The 18860-nt window shown below is 46.8% G+C and overlaps 1 long non-coding RNA gene across 1 annotated transcript in view; it reads right to left on the bottom strand.

Moving 5' to 3' along the window:
- Positions 1 to 18860, bottom strand: part of LOC140216205 (uncharacterized) — a 54869-nt gene that overhangs the window by 35316 nt on the left and 693 nt on the right. Inside the window, exon 2 of the long non-coding RNA XR_011892900.1 lies at positions 18804 to 18853. This is a non-coding gene — a long non-coding RNA (uncharacterized lncRNA). The remainder of the gene's footprint in view (positions 1 to 18803; positions 18854 to 18860) is intronic.

Here is an 18860-nt window from a genome sequence, read left to right as displayed (position 1 = left end):
AGAGATGTATTTTAAGCCGCCCACTTTTGTGTCCCAAAGACGAGATTATGACTTGAACATACGCGAGATTCCTTTCAGGAAGAAGAATAAGAAAACATTTATTTATGGCGATGCTTTGTCCGCATCGCCATTCCTTTTAGGAGAAACGCCTTTCGCTAGTCTTTTTTTTTTTTTCGTACGGTCAATAAGACATTGGAACGTTCTGTAGCTCGATATGGATATTATTTCTAATGATGATTTTCTTCCATGCTTTAGAAAAGTGATTTTGTGTTCTCACCCCCTGATGTAATACATGTAAGGCCCTGCTTCCCCTCCTCACGAAGCAGGTAATAAATAAAATAAAAATAAATGAACTTTCCTCCACCTTGCGGGCTTCAGTAGAGCTGACCTGATCTACTTGTAAGTCAGATAACTATACTGCACCGTTCTTGTTGGAAATAGCGAATTGTCAGGTTCGCCGTCTTGCCAGCTCTGAATGGCCCAAATGGCTGCTACAGCCACTATGATTGACTCAAAAATATGTCACCACTAAATAATTTGACAATATGGCGGAATTCGCCGATGTCCAGAAAAATACCCAGAGTCGGTCGTCGCATCCTTCTTTCTAGAAAATATATATCGCATATTTAATTGACATCCTGAGATGAAATAATCTCAGAAATGAATTCTGACAACACGCGCTGCCCTGAACGCTTTATATTTATATTGTTCACCGGTAAAGCAATCTAGCTCATGGGAAAAAAGAGGGTCATACCAAATCGCAAATATTTAAGGTAGTTTAGAAAGTGCAAAAAGAAAAAAAAAAAGATCAGGCGAACTTTCATTACCTATTTATTTATTTATTTATTTATTTATTTCAAGTACCTGCAGCGCCCGAAGGCATTATTGCAGGGGGGAATATACAGTGTACATAAGCTCGACAAAATACAGAACTGGTCAACCAAAAAATAACACAACAATAGAAAAATTCACGCCACTATATGCTCAGCAGAAATGCTCTGAATGATGCTTCAGTGTGACAATCAGCAATTTCCTGCGGTAGCTGATTCCACTGTGATATTGTGTGTGGAAAAAATGAATGCTTGAAGACGTTTGTTCTACAAATGAGTTCTCTTATTTTTAAATAGTGGTCACTTCTGTGAGATAAGAAATGAGGAGGTAAAAGATAAGTTTCTCTATCTATTTTAACCAGGCCGAAATAAATTTTAAAAAGCATTTCCAACCTCATGTTCTTTCTGCGTGTGCTTAATAATTCCCACCCCAAGTTGTCCTTAAGTGCTGTAATACTAGAAGTAAAGTCATAGTTATTACAGACAAAACGGGCTGCACGGTTTTGTACATGCTCGAGCATATTAGACAGAGTTTTGGTTTGCGGGTCCCAGGCCATACAGGCATACTCTAATATAGGCCTTACGTTCGAAAAATAAAGTAGTTCTTTAATTTTGGGAGGATTGTAAGCGCAAGAACAAAATCAATAAAGCGGTATTCTCATATGTAATAAAAAAAGCGACAGAAGAAGAAATGAAGCCGCAAAGCTTCAAGTATATAGTACAGCGGTCGAAGTAAAAAAGAAGAAACAAAAATTCCGTCTTCAAATAAACACCGACATATCCTGCCGGGAATTTCGAGGTGTCTGGGGTGGAAAGCAAGAAGTGCAGTGACCTTACGCAAAATTAAACAGGAAATTTATTTGCTAAGATTCGCGAATTTCGATATGCGCCCCTCGCTCACATTTGGCATGCGACAACACCGCAGCGAAACAGATTTACTCCAGACCATCTCATGTGTCCAAAAGCGTCGGGTTCAGTCACTCCTTGGGAGAAAGACCACCTGGGAACGCACAGTACTGACCACAGTAGTGCTGCCATAATTAGGTTAGTATAAGGTATACTCACTATGCGACCAGAGCCACGAAATAATACGTCCGCCTCTAGTTAAAAGCAGTACTGACACACACTTTTTAAAGTCTACCACACGCTTCTCAGCAAATATTCAAGTATCAGGAAACACTTATATTTTACTTTGATACTGAAGTTTGTCTCGGAAACGTCGGACCTGGTGCCGACATCATCGTGGCGTCATTAAACGGAGCGAAATCAGCTGACAGTGCGTACCTAATAATTATGGCCGAGTATAAAATGACGTTTCTCACCAAGAATAAAGCGCTGTGCGCGTTTCTTACGGTTTGCGCTGGCGTGTCGCAGCAGAAGCAGCAACTGGGCGAGCCAGTGCGACGTGACGCATCCAGGACCGTATACCGAAACAGAAACTTGTACGTAGCAATAAGTATTATAGTAAGTTATCTAGGGCGCTCTGACGCTCGCCAGCATTCTTTTGTGTGTGTGTGTGTGAGGGGGGTTATATAGTGTTTGAACGTTCCTTCAACGTGAAAATAGAGAAAGGACTGAGTCGGAAATGTGAAATCTGTACTCCTTTAAACACTTACGATGTCGACAGCAAATTTCCGCAAGCACGTCTCAAGATTAATTAACTTATGGGGTTTTACGTGCCAAAACCACTTTCTGATTATGAGGCACACCGTAGTGGGGGGACTCCGAAGATTTCGATCACCCGGGGTTCTTTAACGTGCACCTAAATCTAAGTACACGGGTGTTTTCGCATTTCACCCCCATCGAAATGCAGCCGCCGTGGCCGGGATTCGATCCCGCGACCTCGTGCTCAGCAGCCCAACACCATAGCCACTCAGCAACCACGGCGGGTGTCTCAAGATTCACGCGAAGTGTTGCGTTCGAGAAGAGAAAGTCACAGTTTCGCCCGAAAGGCGGAGCACTGATAACGATAGCGGCGAAGCATTGATAGCGATAGCAAAAGTATTACACAAGTGAACAAAGTAAGGTTCGTAGTTTTACGGGCCGCTTAAATTGCAGTAAACATTACCTTAATAAAAAAAAAATTAGCGAGCACGGTGTCACGCGCGCACAGGCGAGCATGAACTGACCTCACTCGATGACCGCGAGCACACACGCGGTCACAAACCTGGCGTGATGAAGAGCGCAAACGAAGGGGAGCGAACGCTTCCTTCAACGCGACTCAGAAATTTGAGGAGATTACGCGACCTCCAGCACTCGCGAAGACAGCGCACATGCAGCCATCTAATGCACGCCCAGCCTTTGCCCCCGTCGAGGATTACTGCAAGACAGGGTCGCGGGCGGCCTGACAAGAGAAGCACGCACTCCCCCACCATCGCCTTGCGCGCCATTTATTAAGTGACACTGAACATTAGGCGCGCCTGAAACCATCATCTTCTAAGCTCACCCTCGCACCCACGGTACTGGGTATGGTGCCTATTTAAGGCACTTATATACCAATTAAGCGTCTCTTTCCTCCTACATAATCACCATATATATATATATATATATATATATATATATATATATATCAGCGCCACACGGCCTGCAGGGACGTAAGCATGACGAGTCTGGCCAAATAATAACTCGATAAGCCTAAAGTGAGACTACAAATTTGTAGGCTGCATATGAGCGAGGCATCCTATAATGGATGACTGGAAATTACTGAACAGAAGTGATTTGCCCCCTACGTTCGCTCAACTAGGAACTGGTGCCTGTGCGCGAGAGCCGCGGCTCTATCGCTTGTGTCAGCCTCTCTACCTCGACACTCCCAATAAGTGTTATGACATCCCTTAAATTCGGACAGGAACGATTATTTGACAATTTTGAATAGTGAATTCCTGAATCACCTTGCAACAACTATTTCTTCGGTATTCGAAATTTCGAGCGTTCACACCGTTAAAAGGAAAGTAAGAAAGAAAGCCGTCGGGGGGCGTTGTTTTCCCTCTCGGAAGGTCACGTTTACGTGGCTGCCACAGAGCTGCAGTACTAACAGCTGTTGTAGCGGCCGCTTCGACGAGACGCTAACGGGCAGATGACAGCGTGTCGCAGCTCCCGCATCTCAGCGAAGAACAACGCGCCACGAGTGAGCAGGAATAGCACGTACCCTAGCTCCATCGCGGCGTCGACCGTCCGCCACTAGAATGCATTCTTCCGAACGGGTGGGCTTCGATTTATATGGGGTCTGCTGTTTTAGTGATGAACGCGGCTGTTTCGGAAACGTTTTCTTTCTTACCGTCTTTCTTCCTTAACTGCTTATCCGTCGGCTCTGTTCTAAAATTTGACAGTTCCTCGTTGATTACCGGCACACCACCACCGACCAAGATCATTGTCTATGCCGAGGTTATGCAAATTTAGCACCAGATAAACGCCGTATGCAGAAATAGTATTAGTATTGACCCCCATGTGACCATATACCGGAATGTGCGAATCAGCAGGGGCACTCCAAAGGGTGTAAACTGTTCTATGCTGATAACGCACGTGCCGTTCGTTACTGGAAAGTTCCGGGCTCGCAGCGTTAAAGAAAGGAAACGCATCAAGGCAGATGACGATTATTGTTGTGTGGCAGAAGGGGCACGCCAAAGGGTGTAAACTGTTCTTAGAGTGCAGGCAAATGTACACCATTTGGGGTGTATGTTTGCCACACAACGATAATCGTCATCTGCCTTGATTGCGTTTCCTTTCTTGAAGACGCCGCGCCCGCTACTTTCCTGTCGAGAATGCTCTGTCATGCTCATAGCACGTGCCGTTCGTGACTTGGAATCCGCCGCCAAAGTTTGTGAGTGGTGGCGCTGGCTAACACTCCCAGGGTTAGTTCTAGTAGTAACACATAAACACCCGAGAAAGTGGATGGAAAGACGGCGCCGCGGTAGCGCAATTGTTAGAGCATCGCACGCGTAATGCGAAGGCATGGGATCGTTCCCCAGCTGGGGCAAGTTGTTTTTTCATCCACTTTCAATTCCATTAATTTATAATTTCTTTATTTCAATTACTAAGTACAAGTAATTTCCCCTGTGTTGTCCTTCGGCGTCTATGTTTGTTGGCTTCTTATGATATGACTAATAAAAATTGGGCTCCACGGTTAACCCATTTCTTCCCGTTCTTTGTATAGAGGGTTTTTCACGTAACTTGAACCAAGGATCTTAAAAAGTGGTCAACCGCAGCTGAATGAACCAACGGCATATGGTTTGCCGTCATGTGGCACTCCTTAGAGTATTTTTACACTGCGCTTAATTAGCTAATTAACTAAGATGGACCAATCCATTTATTAATATTCACTTTAGGGCCAAGCGCGTTTCGTTGCGTTGTAGAGGGGATTGAGAAACGAGCGATCCAATTTTTTGTGGCGACGTACATGCTGCGTGGTGAGGCACATTCGGAAACGCTCCAAAGGCCTGCCGGTACACGTATTAGGCATATCGGTGCTCGTACTGCGACAGGAAATACCGGGTGCACGTGTGTACAATTAAGGAATACATACTGTTTCCCATGGCAATATGGGACATACTGTGTCCCACGCTTGTTATGCTTCACTGCAATACTTTTGCACATGCTTCACCAAGTAACATTTGTGTACGGAGGCGAAGCTGACTTTCGGGAACCGGTATTATGCAACGCACCGTGCTTTCCAAGCTTCTAAGCCAATCGCGAGGAACACAAACGCGGAGTCCATGCCATTGCTGACAGCAGCGAATCATTTCAATAAAAAACACGGCATCCAACGGCAAAAAGTTTCATAGCGAACGTCGAAGCAGCTAGGCCTAGCGTTGCCGCCGTGGTGGCTACAGCTGCCAGCGGATCTGCGTGCGAGAGCGCCGGTTCGAGGCGGCAAGGTAATCAAAATGGCAGCGGTGGTGGCTTTGATTAACGCCATTTCGGCCCTGCGGTAACGGCAAAACCTCCGGAAAATCGGATGGCGAAGAGTTCTTACGTCCGAAATTTCAGACGTTCTGATACATTAGAGAGTTTTAGTTTAGGGGACGCAAGCTGCTTGCGTACGGAAGAACTACGGGCGACGGTACTGCGCATGCGCTGACCCAGACGTAGCGGTATGCGCATGCGCAGTACCGTCGCCCCTAAACTAAAGCTCTCTATTGACTATGGTGCTGCGAAGCCGTCCAAATTATCGGGAATCCGGAAAGTCGGTCGTTGACTGTGCACTGGCAACTCCTCCAGCCGACGACAGGGCGTCAAAGACGATTCATTACGATTCCTGTCTGTAACTCGAGCCAGCATTACTTCGACTTTCGACCCTTTCAATAAAATTACAGCTAATTTTTCCTGACAGAAGCACAAATTCCCTGAGTTTTCCCTGACTACTCAAAATCCCTGAGAATTACCGGTTTTCCCGGCTGGTAGACACCCTGTACAACCGTGGCGAAGTGAGCGGCTGCGGCTCTATAGTATATGGCATCGGCTGCACAGTGCGTAAGCATCTTTGGTTGTGGCACACGTTAAGGAAGCGCCGTCGTCCCTGACAAGCGGTAGGCTCGACGCAAGGTTGAAAGCGCTGCAGTACGATAGCGCACGAGCGCAGTCACGTGGTTTTCTTTCCTATTTCGTTGGCTTTCTTTAAACGCCGAAAAAGATCGCCACGCAGCATGTACGTTGCCACAAAAAATGGGATCGGTCGTTTCTAAACCCCCTCTACAAAGCAACGAAACGCACTTGGCCCTAAAGTGAATATCAAAAATTTTGCATAATTGATCTGAGTTAATTAAGCATTTAAGCGGAATATAAAGAATACTCTAAAGAGCGCCACAAGACGACAAACAATATGCCGTTCATTCAGCTGCGGCTAAGCACCTTTTTTTACAAAAATACTTGGTTCAAGTTACGTGAAACACCCTGCATTCCTTTGTGATTCTGACGTCAATGCTGCCGCCACTACACACTAAATTTGGGGGTGTTGGATACGGACCCTTTTCCTGGCATCACTCAAGTTCCCCGACCACATGTAATCGCCGTGGCCTTTCAATTATGGTGCGCAGGGGCGCTTCTACCACGTTCCCGGACCTATCAGACAAGTTGGCGACCCCCATCTCATGCGCCGCACGTCGGCCTATTGTCTCCACCCCTGCTTGACTCTTCCCGAAAGTGCAACGGGAGGCTGACACGGTTCCAGTTAGTTGATCTTGGTCCTGAGCAAAGCTGTTTTGCAGCTCTGAAAGATCGTTCGAAAACAACCCGTCTCCTCCAGCTGAGCGCTTTCAGGCGGGGATGAAACACCAAGGCAACGCCGGTGGTAAGTCACCCGTCGGACAGTGGAGCCCTTGAAGCGACCCCATGGGCCGTATGTGACGGCACTTGCACGGGCGCCTACCATTGGAGGAAAATGACGACACCTGAGCTGGCTCGACGATTGGCCGGAAATGACATGACCCCGAGAGATCGAAGGGGTTAAAAGCGAGATACAGGGAGAAGAGACATTCATTCTTTCATTCATTTTTTTCATTCATTTTCGTTCTTGCCACGGGCCGCAGCGTCCGGTTTGCTGCCGACCGTCAATGACTTTATGTCTGTTCATTACTTTGTGTTATTACTGTAAATGTAAATAAACCTTCAGTTTCATCTTAAAATCCTCTTCAACGTCGGCCAACTCCCGCGCTCAACGGCAAGATCCAATAACTGGTGGCAGCGATAAGGATGAACCTTCGTCCAAAGAAGTCCTGAGGAACTGGGAACAGCGAAGAAAGAGCCTTCAACCCAGGGAGTCCTGTCGAACTGGGAACAGCGAAGAAGAAAGATCCTTCGACCCAGGGAGTCCTGAGGAAATTAATACGGCAAGCTGGGCGAGTTGGTGATTGAACATGTTCCTATGGGTGAGTAGCGCAACCCGGACGAAGGACGAGAGGAAGTCTGCGCTCGTATTGTGTACTTCCTCCTGTTCTTCGTCCGGGTTGCGCTGCCCACCCATAGGAACAAGTCCTGAGGAACCGGGAAGAGCGGACCGATGAACCAGATGGCGTGGTGCTGCATCCGTGAGTGAGCGCGAGGCTTTTTTTTTTTTTCCTTTCGATTCGCCAGACTTCAAATTTTGCGTGTTTATTTTGACAGTTCTAGGAATCGGGAATTTGTTGCATATTTTGTGTTTGCACAAATTATTTAAGGAAAACAGTTCTAACCACCAGTCGGGGCATCTGCCATGGATCTTAGAAGGCTGACGAGGTCAGACTTGTTATTGTGCGACGAGTTGGAAGTTGAGGCGGACGAAAAGATGAAAAAGCCAGCTATCCAAAAGGCAATTCAAAATAGTGGCAATGATGATGAAAACATTATAATTGCTTGGGAGGTGATACAAGAAACAGAGGAGAGTGAGCGTAAGCGAGAACAGGAAGAGCTTGAAAAAGAAAGGGCAGCATTGACAAACAGATACAAGATTTGCGGCAGTTAAACGCACAAAGACAACGGCTGCCTGAAAATTCTGTAGGTAGTACAGAGCAAAAAAGGCCGAAATATCTAGCAGATTTTCGCCAAAAGCCGACGAGAGGAGTAGTATCTCTGAGATTAGTAGCACATTCATAGGTGAACGGAAAAGCCTAGCTGCTAACGATGCCTTAGTGGCAACAGAAGCCGTTAAAGGCTGTATTGAAAGGTACGAGGTGATTTGCCAACAGAACACTGTAGAGACAGCTAGGCCAGCTGGGAATGAATTGGCACAGTCACCGCGCGTGTGCGTCGCATGTAATGTTAACGAGACCGTTAACGAAGTACTGAGTACTGCTGACTCGACAGACACGGGCACCCATGTCGAGTCACATTTGCATGCCGAAGTGCAGTGCCAGCTGGACGATGCAGTTGAGGGTAGTTCGCAGGATTGCGAGCTGCGTAGCTCAAGGGAAAACAACTGCATTGTTCAGGGATCGGTGCAGCTGTCCGCCAGTCTAGGTAGCCAAGAGAGGGATGATTTAGTTATGAATCATTCGGACTGTGCGGGTGAGACAGCGATCGAGACCGACGAGCTGTGTGCCGATGCACAACGTGAGCTGGGCAATGCAGTAGAGGGCAGTTCGCAGGAGTGCGAGTTGCATAGAGCGAGTAAAGACTGCTGCATTGTTCCAGAGTCGGTTGAGCTCTCCGCCAGTCGAGGCAAAGAGAGAGTTGACTTAAATGATAATCACTCAGACTGTGCGGGTAGGAGAGCAATCCGGGACAACGAGACGTGTACCGGCCAGCTTGAGGCGCGAGAAGGCGGCAGGAAAGAGAGTTCGAGGAAAAAGCGCCGTAGAAAGAAGCGCGGTAAAGATCGGAATGCGGTGAATAATGTTGCGCAGCCAAAGATGGCGACAGACGTAAAAAGGCAGGGCGCGAAGAAAAGAAAGGTACCGTCGTTGTTGACGATGTTTTGCGTATCAAGCACGTTCGAGCCACCGGTCAAAAAGTGACCGAGAAGCATATTCTGCCCGAACGCGGATGGTTTGAGCCGTTTGTTTCGGTAAACCGACTTATTACCTTCCCTCCTTTGACTAACGAGGTAGGAAGTGTTATTATGGGCTGGAAGTCATACTTGTAGTTTCAGAACTTTGCTTGTGTATAGTTGTTTAATTGTTGTTTTAATTAATTGTTTAACTTTCTCCCGTTTCTTTTGCAACGACAATATCACTCTGGCCTTGTCGGCATTCGAGGAGATATGGAAAGCTGTTTAGAAAGGTGGTTGGAACTGCTTTATCAAAATTGGGAAAAGGAAAAAAAAAACCCAGGGTTGATTTTAACATAGTAATAGCCTGGTGAGTCAGGGGTGAAGAGCCTGCGCTTGCACGTGGTGCAGCGCTATGTTGTTTCGTGTGTTTTACGTACGTTCTCCAGGGCCTGGGATCCCGAAATTCGACACACGAGGCTCGTCACCAGTACACTACACGTTCCCTCAGCGTTCCTCATGGCCAGCGAACTGAGTTCACCGGCCATTCCGAACTTCCGGGGCGAGGAGGAGCTGTTGGATCGGACCCTTTTCCTGGCATCACTCAAGTTCCCCGACGACACCCAATCGCCGTGGCCTTCCAATTATGGTGCGCAAAGGCGCATCTACCACGTTCCCGGACCTGTCAGACAAGATGGCGACCGTCACCTCATTCGCCGCACGTCGAGCTATTGTCTCCACCCCTGCTTGACACTTCCCGAAAGCGCAACGGGAAGCTGACACGGTTCCGGGTAGTTGATCTTGGTCCCGAGCAAAGCTGATTTGCAGCTCTGAAAGGTCGTTCGAAAACAACCCGTCTCCTCCAGCTGAGCGCTTTCAGGCGGGGAGGCAACACCAAGGCAACGCCGGTGGTAAGTCTCCCGTCGCACAGTGGAGCCCTTGAAGCAACCTCATGGGCCGAATGTGACGGCACTTGCACGGGCGCCTACCGATTGGAGAAAAATGACGACACCTGAGCTGGCTCGACGATTGGCTGAAAATGAAGTGACCCCGAGAGACCGAAGGGGTTAAAAGCGAGAGACAGGGAGAAGAGACATTCATTCATCCTTTCATTCATTTTTTCGTTCTTCTTGCCACGGGCCGCAGCATCCGATTTGCTGCCGGCCGTCGATGACTTTATGACTGTTCATTACTTTGTGTTATTATTGTAAATAAACCTTCAGTTTCATCTCAAGATCCTTCTCAACGTCGGCCAACTCCCGCACTCAACGGCAAGACCCAATAGGGGGAATGCCTTTTCCTCGTTCATCGGAATCGGTTGTGTGAAGAGGTAGGAACTCCAGTGTCGTGTGTCTTTCTTGCACTGTGCAGTTCTTTAGCGGTTCCTCCGGACTGTGCACCAACTGGCCCATAGGTAGCTGTCCTGGGGAGGTATTCTGTAAGTGTCCACCTAGTGGACATATCCATTTCGTCTGCTTCTGAAGTACTGATTGGCTGGGGGCGCTTGTCTCCTTCAGACACGCACCCCCCATTTCAGCCAATCAGGATTTCAGCAGCAGACGAAATGGGCATGTCCACTAGGTAGACACTTACATAACAGCCGCCCATAGCGATCCGCCCTTCTCAGCCATGCCGAAAAGAAAGGCACCCAGGAGTGTGTTTATTCGACAGTGGACACTTGACTCACCATGCTACAGAATAAACGGAGAGACCGTGTTCTGCGAACCATGTGGGTAAAAGGTGAGCCGATGTGTTTTTTACGTGCCGTGAGCGTTTCATTTGATTCCGGAACTGTGAAGTCGTCCATTGTGCCGCGTTGGTTAGCGTCTAGCTGTTATGGCCGGGATTCGCTGTTGTTTCCTTTCGTTTATATTGTCCCTTGCGCTAAGAAAATGAAGGAGGCACCTGTATTGTTTCGAAATGTGCAGACAGCATTCCTTTGAGTGCCTGGTTTTGTTCAAACGTTGCTTATTTTGCATACTAGCTTTGTTTATAAAGTTCTAAACATTCAATACAACTGAGGTTATTGAGATGAAATGTGTTAGAAACCTTGTGGTGGCGAGTCACAATTCTATGTACCGTCCCTGTGTGCTGCGTTAAGTGAACCTTGAGACATTTGTTGATCGAGCGACCAATTGATCGGTTGATACTGAAAGACGATGTTTCAAAAATATGATGTACGGAGCATGTTTTTATGCTGTGCTCTAAACATTCGTTAAAGCGAGGTCCATTTGGTAGCTGCACGGCTAAATAACATGTGTATGCCAGCAAGAATTACCGAGGTACGCCACGCCATGTTAGCACCCGATTGGATTCCGGTGCCTTATCCACTGCAGTGGTGCTTTAATACTTGCCACCGTGGAATTTAGCGGATTGACGCCGCACACCCTGCACGCGCTGAGTCAAATTATTATTACGTGCGCGGAAGCTGAGCTTCTCCTTGCGCTTCAAGTACGTTGTGGTCGCATGACGCGCGTGGCAGCCCTCTGATGAAGTGCAGTTCTACCATCAAATGGGACGCGGCAGGCAGGTTCGAGCACTTCGCTGTGAAAGTTGGAATGTTTATTGGTGCTTATGGTATTTATTTATATTGTGCTAGCATGTCAGCATGCTTAGTATTTTAGCATGTTTATCGATGCTGTGATATGGAATATACGCTTCGTATTTAAGAAATCCTAACGCATTTGCGCAGATTCCTTCCGAGAAAAAGTACCATCTGGCACAGCATGAGAAGACGGAAGGTCACCTGGCAAAGGTTAAGCGCGACAAGCCATCAACATCCGTCGTTTTTGACAACAGCCTTCAAGTACGACAGGACGAACGCTTTCAATGTCGATATGTGCGAGGCCCTAGTGGCTGCAAATATTCCTTGGGTCAAGATTGAAAATCCTGTACTGAAACAATTCCTACAGAAATATTGCAACCACAACGTGCCGTCTGAGTCTACGTTGCAGAAGAACTACTTCCCGCCTTTGTATGAAGAAACGCTAAGAAGAATCTGAGAAGAGCTTAGCGACTCCTGCATCTGGATTTCTGTAGACGAAACAACACACGTCCAGGGGCGCTTTGTCGCTCACTTTCTAGCTGGGAAGCTTGCGGCACATGGGAAAACGAGGGATTTCCTTGTGTGCTCGAAGCCTTTGGACAGAATGAACGGGGAGTCCATAGCATACTTTGCAAACGAATACCTGAAGGTTCTGTACCCTGCAGGAGTCGATGACACCAAGGTTTTGTTGCTCTACACAGACGCCGCAGCCTACATGCACAAGGCAGCTCATCGTCTGAAGACCTTTTACCCGCAGATGGCGCGTGCCACATGCCTAGCTCACGCGCCCCGCCGTGTTTGTGAACTGAGGAAGCACTTCATTGACGTCAACGAGCTCATTGCTTCAGCCAAGGCCGTGTTCCTGAAGGCCCCAGCTCGCGTGCGCTCGTTCAAGGAGAAGTTGCCAGACGTACCCCTTCCACCAGAGCCCATCGTCACACGTTGGGGAACATGGCTAGAAGCTGTTGAGTATTACAACTGCTACTTTTCGGGCACCTGGGTCGTGATTAACGGCTTTTCAGGTGACGAGAGTGCTGCAGTCAGAAAGGCTCAAGCTGTCCTCTCTGTGGATAGCCTCCAAGGAGACCTCGCCTACTTGTGCGCCAACTTCACGTTCCTTGCAAATACTATCAAGAAACTTGAAAGTTCGGGAGAAACTCTAATTACGAGCATTGCGCAAATTCTCCATGCACAGCAAAGAATCGCCCCCGTTCCTGAAGGACCAGTAGCCGAAAAGGCGCGTGCGAAGTTACACTCGGTCTTGGACAACAACGAGGGATTTTCTGTCCTTTAAGAAATTTCAGGAGTCCTTGCTGGTGAGCACTCTAGGATCCCAGTGTCGGTTAAGCCATCGAATGTTCCCAACTACAACTACGCTCCAATAACATCTGTCGATGTCGAGCGTTCCTTCTCAGCGTACAAGCTCATTCTCAGTGACAAGAGGCACAATTTTGAATCGAAAAATATGGAGATGATGGTAGTTTGCTATTGTTTCCACAATTTTCACAGTGATTCTTAGACTACGTTCCGCGTGCTCTCCAAACAGATTTATTCAAATATGTGCACTTCAAAATGAGCGGAACTGTATTTGGCAGTATTCGGACGTCTTGCGTGTACAATTCGGAGGGTGTCATTGTATATGAGAAAATTGCCAGAGTTGTATCTAAACAGTCCTCATGCAAGAACATGGTAATTGCTTAATAAATCGTCGTCTCTCGCATTTATAATTTGTCCGTTTTGTTGTGTCTTAATTCAACTGCGTCAGGTAGACATGACATCCCTTTTCTTTATCAGTATTTCCAGCTTTCAATTATTCTTTTTCATGCCTGTTTCACTATATGCGACGCTCGAGTAAGCGACAGTGGCAATTGAACATGAGTATGAACAGTGCGCTTGTTGAATTAAGCTAATTGATCGGCATTAGTCCAGCAGTTTTATGGGACAATTGCACGGCTATGTTCAACTGTTGGCGCCTTTGTGACATCATAAGCAATAACAGTTCTTGTTTTCCTGCCGTATATACAGGTCGCGCACGTCTTCGTTTGAAATTATTTTCATTTATGTAAAAATCTATTGTGCCTATATTTGCGACGTTGGAGGCCTAAGAAGTTGTTCTGCCTGCCTAATTTTGGCGCCTAAAACGCGCTTTTTAATGCCTAAGAATCCGGCCTCTAGTTATCGTCTTTGCATGGAGGAAGGAAAAAGGAGGATGGAACATACCGCGACGCGACTGAAGCCAAACCTGGTGGTTCAACACGTGACTGCACGTCAAAGCGCGCGGTTAGTTTTAGTGTTCCAGCTCTGCAGGCAGAGCCATGGACGGCAGGGCTGCCGAACAAACGCGCACCGAATAAAAACTACTGGCATAGCTACTGGTAATCAAACGTCTTAACAAATCTCGCTTGCTCCGTGACCTCGAGGCAAGAGGTCACGTGTTGGGCCACCACTGTGGCTTCACGGAGCGTTCGTTAGCCAAGGGTGGCTGCGTGACATAATGCTTCATCCTATATTTTCCCTTCCTCCTTCGTCTTTGCGTGGCTTACGTATTTTACGCAAAAAACATGGCGGCGGTCCCAACCGTGCTCTTTGAACTGAATTTGGCTTTGCTTTTGTAGAATTCGCTTAATTCATAACAAATGACTGTTTTGAACGGCTTTCGCTTAGTATCAAGCCGCTTCGACGAAAGCATATTATGAATAACGTTGCGGATTTTTCGAGGATGCTTGTCGTTTCGAACGTGTCGAGGCCTAAGAGAGAAATGGATGGATGGATGCTATGAGCGTCTCCTTTGAAACAGAGCGGTGGGTTGCGCTATCAAGCTCTTGTTGTTATTGTTTCTTTTCTGATTTCGTTTTCGTTACTCATGGCACGTTTCTTTTCCATTGCCGCCAACCATGAGATTATCTCAGCCTCTCAGACTCCACTTGACGTTCTTTGTTGCTGTGTTGCTCACCATACAGGCCGCATACTTGCTGGTAAGCTTCCTAGTTCTTTTCCTCCAATGTGAATCAATGTTATTCCAGTACGAATTCCTGAACACTCCCCCCCCCCTTTTTTTTTTTACTTTCTTCCATATTCCTCAGTCGTTCTTCACAATTAATTTTACTGCGAGCTTCCCTCACTTCAACACTAGTCCAGCTCATATCACCCTGCACAGCTTCATTTGTAGTCTTCCCGTGAGCGCCCAATGCGAGGCGTCCCACTGACCTTTGGTTACCATCGAGTCCTGATTGTACCCCTGACTTCAAGCAAATAACCGTATTTCTATATGCAAGTCCTGGAACCATTACACCTTTCCACATACCCCGGAGCACCTCGTACCTATTGTATCCCCATAGCGCTTTGTGTTTCATTATGGCCGCGTTTATTTTGCCCTTTGGTATTATTGGTTTTTCCTGTGTTTTCATATATCTATTGCCTTCGTTTATCTATACATCAAGGTATTTGCATTCTTTTAAACGAAGTACTTCCTGGCCATGTATTGACACAGCCTGTTCACTGTTTTCACCTAATACTACAAAACTTGATATTTTAACGCTAGATTTCATTTCTATATTCTCACCTTCCTGTCCACAGATATTAGCCAGACGTTGCATATCGCTTTACCTGTTAGCAAGCAACACGTACGATGTCGTCCGCATAAAACAAACCTGGAAGCTGCTGCTCTAACATTGTGCCCGCCTGTTTGTATGAGATATTAAACCCGACACTGATTCCTCCTAGGGCCCTTTCCATCTTTACCACGTACATTATAAACAGCAGCGGGGATAAAGAACATCCCTGCCACAGTACCTTGGTGATATCAACTTTCTCCTCGCTCCACATCCCTTCCTATTCAACGCAAACGCTATTTCCTAAGTAAATCTCCCCGAGAAGCTGTATACAGTCGTTGCCTAAGCCTTCCCCTTCCAGTATATCCCACAAAACGTTGCGGTCCACGTTGTCATACGCTCCGGTAATGGATAAAAAAAGCCATAACGGTTTTTTTTTCTTTCCTGGATATTTCAATACACTGAGCAAGAAAAAATTAAGTTATCGTCCAGACGCCTACCTATAGTCTGAAGCCATTCTGAAATTCTTCGAATATGCCTCTATATATTCTGCCCATGCTTGCAGTTTCAATTTAATCGCCTGCACTGCTAACCTAGTCTATTATCGATGCAATGGTCAATGGTCCATGAGTGAATTCTATCTTTCCCTTACTTTTATAAATTAAGTTCATTCTACTTCGTCGCCAACTGTCTGGTGTTCGCCTATCCTGTAAGTACTTTTTCAACTGCTTTCAACAGAGCTTCGTTACTTTTTGGTCCTAGCTCATTAATCAACCTAACGGGAACCTCGTCTAACCCTGTGGCTGTGCGAACTTTCTCTTCGGCTTTCTTCCAGTTGAAATTGCTCAGCACAAGCCCCTTTTCCGTCTGGTTCTCATTCATGCTTTTTCTTTTCTCCCCCAAGAAAGCCACCTCGTCATTGCCTTGAAATGATTCGGCTGTTACTTTTCGGATGTAATTTGATGTCATGTCCCCTTCCAGTTTGTTTCTACCTTTCTCTAGGATAAGTTGTTGTATTGTGCCACACTTCCTACCTGATAAGTTAATGTGGTTCCAAAATATTCTAGGTACGGCCTCCTCTTTCTCGCGTATTTGTTACAACCAACGTTCAATTTCACATTTAATCTTTGCTTGGACCAGCATTTGAACCATATATTAAAGCGAAGCTTTCTTGTCCTCTTCCTTCAAGTTTTCCACTGCTGATGCTGCTGTGGCTGTCTTGCACCCCACGACGGGGGGGTATTCAGAGCGTGCATATACATGGAAAGAGCGTGGCAGAGGAAAGGCGACGCTACTGACGCGATCTCGTTATGGTCACAGCCAAGTAACTTAACGATATTTTATTTCTACTGAACAAAACGCATTCACGTCACCGATTTGTATTTGTGAACCGGCAAAAGAAGCGTTCACGTTAAGCGCGACTCGCAACTAGACAGAAGTCGGCGCAGGCACAGAACTCATCTTGCCAGCTGATACAATAAAAAATACAACGTAAGCAAATTTGATACGACGGTGTATCAAATTTAAACGAGACCTGTTCTAGTGTGTGAGCTATCGATTAGCGCACTGCTGCTGCTTGAGTGCGTATTAGGTAGGCGAGTCATGCGAGAAGCCGGCCGGTGTCGTTACATTTCTTCAGTAGTCCTTCATACGATTTCTAAGAGGTACACCCGTCGATTGCGCAGTACATTATTATAAAGCTTCTTGCCTGCGAGGAAGTAACACCAACCGAAATTCTACGTTGATTGACGGCACAGATGGGCGATTACACTCTCAAAACTGCGTGCGTTTGCCTGGCATAAGGTGTTTATGGAAGGCCGTAAAAGGGTTAAAAACGAGAACCGTGATCGTCGCCCACGGACGAGCACTACGGTGCAGATCATTAAAGTTATTCGTGCCTTCTCAGGGGGGGGGGGGACCGACGCTCTAATGTTTCCGAAATGTGTTCCAGGAGTGGCATACGTTATGGAAGCACTCAACCCACAATAATAAAGGGCCTAGGACTCTGTAAAATGTCTGCCCAATGGGTAACCCGTATTTTGGCTGCAGAACAGAAGTTGGTACGTTGGCACGTTTGTGAGCGGCTCTCAGCGCGGTTTGCACAAACAGCTTTTTTTTTAATCGCATCGTTACGCGCGATAAAACGTGGGTACACTACTAGACGTCCGAGTCAAAACAAGCAAGCATGTAGTCGAGAAATACGTGTAAGGCAGCCCCTGTCAAAGCCAAGACTCGGCTGTCAGCTAACAAAGTGCTTCAATATTTTTTTTTTTTAACGGGGGAGAGAGGAAAGGAGGGGGTGGGGCGGACACCGCGGAATTTCGCACATTGCACGATCGTCGCACCTAAAGCCCCTCCATACACGTTTCCGCCGACCAGGAAAGCGGCGGTGGCGCGTGGATGGAGGGGCTTTAGTCGCTACATCATTGCTGCGTATGTGTGAGCTTTTGTTGAGTGAGGTTAAACTTGCTAATCGCCGCGAAAGGCGTGACCGGCCGATATGTAGTCATTCTTCCCGTGACAACGCCAGACTCTATATTGCAGCTGTCACATGTGCAAAATTTGGGGAAATGAGTTGGGCATCACTGAAATGCCTTCCCTATAAACCTGACTTACTGCCTTTTGACGTTCATATCTTAGTGCCACTCAAAGAAGCTCAGGGAAGCTAACGATCCGACGACGACGATGCAGTGGACGAGTACGTTAGCAACTGACTGCCGACACAATCTACTTCATTTTGTGATAACGGGATCAAAAACCTACCGATCGGCTGGTAAAAAACGCGTTTCTAACTCGGGAAAGTATGCGGAAAAATAATGTATACTTGGTTTATCCCTTACTACAAATTATACATACATATATATATATATATATATATATATATATATATATATATATATATATATATATATATATATATATATATAAGAAGATAATCGTTTATATTTGCTGCACCTTCGTTGTATAAAGGATGAGAACAACGGGTAACATGACGCACAGCTTGTGCCAGCACACGACGCATGTAACTTCAAGAGCCGACAATGCTCCGTCCGTGCGCTTTGCCTGCCATCCACAACACAAGTGAACGCTGATCGGATTCTGGCTATGGCAGCTGGGCCACATGAATGCTGGTTCACACGGCCACTTTCGATCGAGATCGAGCCCCATCCGGATCGAAATTCTCGACCGCGATTGACTTCCTCCTACAGCTTACGCAAGGGAGCCAATCGCGACCCCATCCCGATCGGGTTTGATCACGATCGAAAGTGCGCCGTGTGACACCGGTATAACGAAACCCAGCATCCACGTGAAATCGGAAAACACTTTGTTTAGGGCGATAAGCTGCCGAGTCGCGATACTACAGCCGCGCAACATTTGTGCAAGCTTGGCCGCTCGGGCGCTTTTTGCATGCATTAGCGTCGTACATGTACAAAGCTACACGGACTAACAAAGCATGCAATAAATGAAGATCGGTAACTTACGCAGATCTCCTCGCCGGATGCCATGCCTTGGAATTACAAGAGAGTTCACGCTACGAA

This window comes from Dermacentor andersoni, chromosome 1 (assembly GCF_023375885.2).
Source record: "Dermacentor andersoni chromosome 1, qqDerAnde1_hic_scaffold, whole genome shotgun sequence".
NCBI lineage: Eukaryota > Metazoa > Arthropoda > Arachnida > Ixodida > Ixodidae > Dermacentor > Dermacentor andersoni.
Note: the sequence above shows the minus strand (reverse complement) of the source record. Positions and strands in the feature narration are given on the sequence as shown.